We start from the raw sequence: 6,590 nt of genomic DNA, 5'->3' as shown, positions 1-6,590 counted from the left end.
ATTTCCTGGTCTGTATCCGTGACAATCTTCCGATTCAACATGAGTCTGTCAGCAGCGCAGCTGAACACACGCCGCGCGATTTTGCCATAGAAAAACGTCACAGCTACGCAGGACGACAAGTAGATGCCAGAGTGCCCCGAATGCACGTGAGCTCGTGCACTAGCTAACCCGACTAAACCTGCTTCACAAAATGGGGATAATTTCGGACATATTATGGAATTATGTTGAGTAACAATTCAAGACAAACACAAAAGTAGATAAAGCTCCAATGCAGATTAAAAAAATAACAGAAATACCATTTACAAATTCCCCCCAAAACACTATGACTAAGCCATTACTCCACTTTCTGTGGTCTTGCCTAGATCCTGCAAGGATTAAGTCAGTATATCAGTCTAATAAACACTTTTTGATTAAATCAGTCCAATAATATCAAACAAATAGCCGAGCACATACTTTTTCTTAAAGTTCGTATAGGGTATAATTTGATAATTGGTTTGAGTAAATTAAGTAGGCTAAATTAATATTATAGAAGTTGGCAATCTTTATGCCTCCGGTGAAATCATTCTGAACTCTTGTTGTGGCTTTCCAAGAAACATTTTAAATTGTTAAAGTGCCAACCTTGAAGATTTTCATTTAAATTAATGTCTGTTGGGTCAAATCTATTGCCGAAGGACGTATTATGTTGTTTGATGAAAGTATTGCACCATTTGCACTGTTGCAAACTGGTTATCTACATTAAATACACACAACAAATAGGACTATGGACATTGTTCAGACAAATAAGACACAGTTCCAGACTACGTACTGCAACACTTTAAGCACAATTTGATTGTTTTCACTCAAATAGAAATCGACCAGGACTGAATTCCTACGGATTGTGATTTACAAACTTGTCAAAATGAATTAGATCTGCCTCCTCATGCTATATTTCATGTGAATTCAAATCTAACACATTTCCATAATACATCACAACTTGCAAAAACGTTTCAAACTAGGTTGAAATGAAATCCTCTTTTGTAAATGCTATTTGGGAGTCAGCATTGGTCAAATCTGTGAAAGTACACAGTTTTCTTATAGAAATAACCTGATGGCAAACAGATGCAAAACAAAGAGGAGGACAGGATATGGTGATGTAAGGACTTTTATTAGAAAGCAGAGTTTTCTGTATTGCATTTAAAGAAATCAGGTACTCTTGGACTACATAACTGAAACTGGTGATGGAAAATACCATGATGGGAATGAAAGGTAGATTCTTATGCAACATCAAAAGTGGCAACTTGCATTTCTGTTGTATATATTATTGATGCTTGAGTCAGAAGGCGCATAAACATTTTAACATTAATCATTTGAAACATAAAGCAGAATCAACACTGAAATTGTCCCATCCCAGTTTGCCTGGTCCAAGCCCTGTTGATAGTGAAGAACGTTACCACAATCAAAGTGTAGGGTTGCATGATAAGATTGTTGGTCGGATGGACTATATTGTCAATTGAGAGGTTACCAATTAGCCCAGACTTATAGGATCAAGTCTGGCACATGCTTACCAGAGCATAACAGATATGGTCCATGTCAACATAGGACAGCTCTGTTCACGAAGCACCAAGGTATCAGTCAAACTTCAGTCAGTCCTTGTTGCAGAGACACACACTTATAACCAAGAAGGCTGGAGTTCATCATGTCCCTCCACTCTGGAAAATAAGCTAGCACAGACTAAAGCAAGCTGGAGAAAGACAAAGCAAATAGCAAGAGCACAGCAAGTCATGTCAGATCTCCCATAATGCACTTTGGGTCTCATCCCTATTCTGATTGTCAGTGCTCTGAACACATGGCTTTAAAAGTTGCGTTTGCTCATCATTCGCCAAACCCTCTGTCACTCTTTCCAATCATTGTTTTTTCTAAGTTCTAAAGTGCTGGCATTATGTTCAAGGACACATACGTACACATACAAACTTTTAGTGCATTTTTTCTGAGTCTGCTGAAGGTTCAAATGCACACTCAACTGGGTAGTTAGTCTATGAATTCCACTCTTTATCCCTACTTTGCTGTCATTATTATAAGAGATTAAACTTGACGCAACAGTCGATAAAAGGCCAGGGCATGTGATAAAAATACAACCCTTCTCGTTGCAAGACTCCACAGTCTTTGTTTGCTAACAGTGACAACAGTTATTCAGCTTAAATTACATGGTGCATAAAGATCAGAGGTTTCATTGGGTTAGAGTGAGTGTCTGAATGGCATGCATTTTTATAATACAAGTGTCTCTTTGCATATAAATGTTTTTTTTTTCAGGATAAACCAGTCAATGGAACACAAATTACTGCCCATCAGTTTTTACAGTAATGGGGATGAACGGAGCACTATGTAAGGTTTTAGAAAGTAAATAACAATTTATTTGCAAATAAAAAGGTGAAAACAGGTTCTTTTCAACCAACAATCCCATTCTATCTATTTTCTTGTTATTTTCATTGAACTTGTAGGTCAATGGCAGATATTGCAAAAGACAAATTTCTGTCATTAAATTAAAAAAATTAAAAAAAGAATTTCTAACTACAGAGTTTTGTGAAGTAGACACTGGTTCAATCAAATATATATATGTAAAATACACAACCTTACATATATTTTACATTACTTTTTGCTTTTAGCCACCTCAAACAGTTCACCCTTTCCAAGGCTTATAGACATGACATTCTCTGAGAATATCTCAGTTTATAGTGCAAGATCATTCATGTTTAAATTCACTCTGCGCAAGACAAATAGACCCGTTGCAGAAGAGAAGGCAGAGAAGTTTTTCCGAAAAAGGTTGGAATTTTTTGTTGGCCAGGACAGTCAGACATGTTTTGCTGTAAGGCAGAAAAAAAGTTGAAACAAGCTGAAATGTGAATGCGTCACGGAAAATAAATGTTTATGCATATGGAACTATTTTTTGAGGAGGACTATTCCAAAGTTAAGTCCCTCAAATACCTCATCTTAAATGTGAACAAGGGATTGCTATAGATATATGTTTTAATACTTTTTTTGGAGGTCAGTCAATTGTATAAATGATGAGAATGTCGGTCCAGGAGGTTGTTGCTGATTAGCTGTTGAATGCTAAAGTACAGTAAATCTGTTATTATGAGTTCAACTTGCAAACATAAAGTGTGAGGATGAGTGAATACAATATTAAATACATTACACTGAGCAAAGGTTCTTGGAGGCCAATTTTCGTAATGGAAAACATCAGTCAATGTCTGTATCCTACCACTACATGCACTTTGTCTCGTTCGTCTCCGATCGTAAAGGTTCACATCACAACAACATCCACACAGTCAGTCTAAGGCACTGCTCCACACCCTTTATCCCAGCAGTGGAGTATATCAATGTTTCCACCCTATTTTCTTTCCTGCTTTTAGAGAACAAAAAAAGAACCAAAAGCAAAAATGGATTGTCCATGACATACAAGGTGCAAATAGAATATAAATATATGTGTTATACTTACTGCACAGTTTAACAGTGGAGTACACAGGTTTCGATTTTTTGGGGGGGCATTAGGCTGATCAGGCTACAAGCTATGTTTTTAATCTAAAGTAATAACTGTGCATTTGGTTAACATCCAAAATGATATACATTTTAGGAAGACTGTTACCTTAGTTGACAAATAAGAAGTGCAGGTGATATTATAAAGTCCAGTCATTATGTTTAGTGGTTCCAATAAACAACAAAATATCTTTATTATAAGAGCAACATTAGGAACAGGAGCTCAATAAATTAAAAACAAGATAAAGATATTATTTGTTAAATCTTGACGTCTGTAGATTTGTGCACAGTCATTTTAACATTAGAGACACATAAATGGCACTTACTGATAGCACTTTGTAGTTTAACTTTATTGAAGAAATTGTACTTTAGTGATTCATGTTGTTCTGAGTTTGTACTCATGGTTGAATGCACTTATTGTAAGTTGCTTTGGATAAAAGCGTCAGCTAAATGAAATGTAATGTAATAGTCAAAATATTAAAAAGCATGATTTGTTTGGATAAAATTGAATAAACCATAGAGTAATAAAGCCTCACTAAGTGTTCTATATATTAGATATCCCTGCTGTTCACTACATTGGAAGACCAGTTTAAAAATCACTAAAGTTTTCGGCTTGAACGTTATCCGGCTTCATGTAATTGAGGGAAATGTGTGTCATGTAAAAAATATTATAATATTTGACCATATTCAATCAACGCTTGGACCCCTCCCCAAAGCAGTGCTTCAGTTTACATCCATTCATCATCCCAGTCATTCCATCACAGCCCTGTTTCATCTATGGTAGATCGCAATTCCTCCAAAAGAAAAATAAGACACCTAGATATTGTAAACGTTGTTATTATTATTACCTAGTGCAATTATAACTCTGCGTTTCTTGTGCAGGGCCGTCTTATAGCTTCTCCTAAAGAATTTGACACAAGACACGTAAACACAACCTTTGAGGTGGCACAGCACTAAAGCATAAACAAACAGATCAAATATCTGGGGCATATACTGTATTTTTTGCTTGGTTGTTAGCATATGCTATCAATTTTTACAGTGGAAAGGTATTATGCACTTTGCCAATAACTTTGGGGTTCACTGAATTTGAGGGTATGACCTTTGCGATTAAATGAGCTTTGACTCAGAAAACAAAAAACAAACAAAACAAAAAAAAAAACATACAACAGTGTGTGTCTTAAAATCAATACACAAAACAAAGTTGTTTGGACTATGTCCCTATATGCGTGGCAGAAAGCATGAACAGCAGAACAGATATCAAAAAAAGAAAGAGTATGACACATACAGGTTTTTGTCCCTGTTCGACATTGCTTCACTCCGCCCCCTTCGGAAATATAGAAACTCATCTTTGAAAGACCAGTTTTCTCTTTACAAACCCACAATCTTCTCCTCCAATAAACAATCAGGGTGATGTGGAGGACATTTTCAGTCTTTAGTACAGTCACATTTTTGCCAAACTCCTTAGTTTCCCATCATTTAACCTTTTTTTGAGTGCAAATGCAATAAGCCAGCAGAAATTGCTCTTATGAGTTTTTATTCAATAACTTACCCCTCCCCCCAACCCCCCCAAGAAAAAAATAAAACAGGATGGAAGCAGGACTATGTAGTCTTGGTGCCAATCACACCACCACATCAAGGTGAAACAGTGCTCCTCTCTTCTACCACTCAGTGTAGTGCGCTTCCTCCTACTAACTCCATATATTCAATCTCCTCTACACGTGGTGGCAGCACGCCCCGTGGTGAGAAAAGAAAATCCAATCGGTATTGTGACAAACACAGTTGATCCCGCGTCACACCCTGGTCAGTTCTAAACACGTGTCAGACTGAGTTCAGATCCCAGTCAGAAATGGAAAGAAGTCCTTAAATGGCATATCTGGAGGCAACCGGAGCCACTTGCTTATTTAGATGCAGGTTTGTGGCTTTGTTGTGGTTTACAATAATTCTCTGTATCCATTGTTTGTATGCATGCATGCAAGCTTGGTTTTTAGTGCATGTTATTGTCCTTGTCTCTCTCTCTTTATCTCCAAGACAGAATGATGGAATCAAGCACGGTTAGTTTTTTTGTTTTGTTTTTTTGGACAGTGTTGTTTTTAATGCTTCGATGCAGATATTCAGAATCAGAATCAGAACCATTTATTGCCATGTATGTTTTCACATACAAGGAATTTGTCCTGGCGGGAGGTGCATAACATTTAACATTTAACAATAATAATTAAAGGCTAAGTATCATAAGGTGAGAGATGTGTGTGTGTGTGTGTGTGTGTGGATTTATTTGTATGCGTGTGTGTGTATATGTGGATTTGTATGCGTGTGTGTGTGTGTTCGTGTGTGGTTGGGAGGGGCGGTCTGGAGCAGACACAGGCATCACATTGACAATCTAATCCAGTACGTCACGGGCAGATATGCATGAAAACCCAACTCCATGTGATAGATTATTGGTTGGATAGTCAGGAAATCTTTAGCTTTCGCAGAAAAATGTTTCTTTGTCTTAATCCTAAAATATGACGTGGTGTTTTAACACAAAGGAAAATTGTTCTCTTTAATGATGGTAATGCAGTTATACACACACACACACATATATATGTATATATATATATATATATATATATATATATATATATATATATATATATATATATATATATATATATATATATATATATATAAAATACAACAAATAAGCCACTTTTTTAAAAAGAGCTTTGTTTTTTTCCAGAGGTTACTCGGGTTATTTTCAGATGTGGTTTTTCAAGAAAACAGAATAATTATATAAACCATTATACCACAATCCATAAACGGCCAGCAAAGCAGCTGTTGCTTTTGTATAACACCGAAATGATTAATCATTCCAGCCATTTGTTCTGCTATCAGGCCTTTGTAATATTGCTGCAAGTGCCAAAACATTGAGTAAATACTGATTATACTAAGAAAAGGGTGGAGCAGGAATAGTTGATTATCTTAATGCGCTAATGCCATGCCTGTGTCTACTTCTACTATGAATGATCTACTTCCACTATCAGTAAGTATTTCAGTAAGTATGCGTGGACACGAGCACACGGGTGCGCATGCATGTGTGA

The sequence above is a fragment of the Taurulus bubalis genome (assembly GCF_910589615.1).
Source record: "Taurulus bubalis genome assembly, chromosome: 19".
In the NCBI taxonomy this organism is placed as follows: Eukaryota; Metazoa; Chordata; class Actinopteri; order Perciformes; family Cottidae; genus Taurulus; species Taurulus bubalis.
This window is presented reverse-complemented; position numbering follows the sequence as displayed.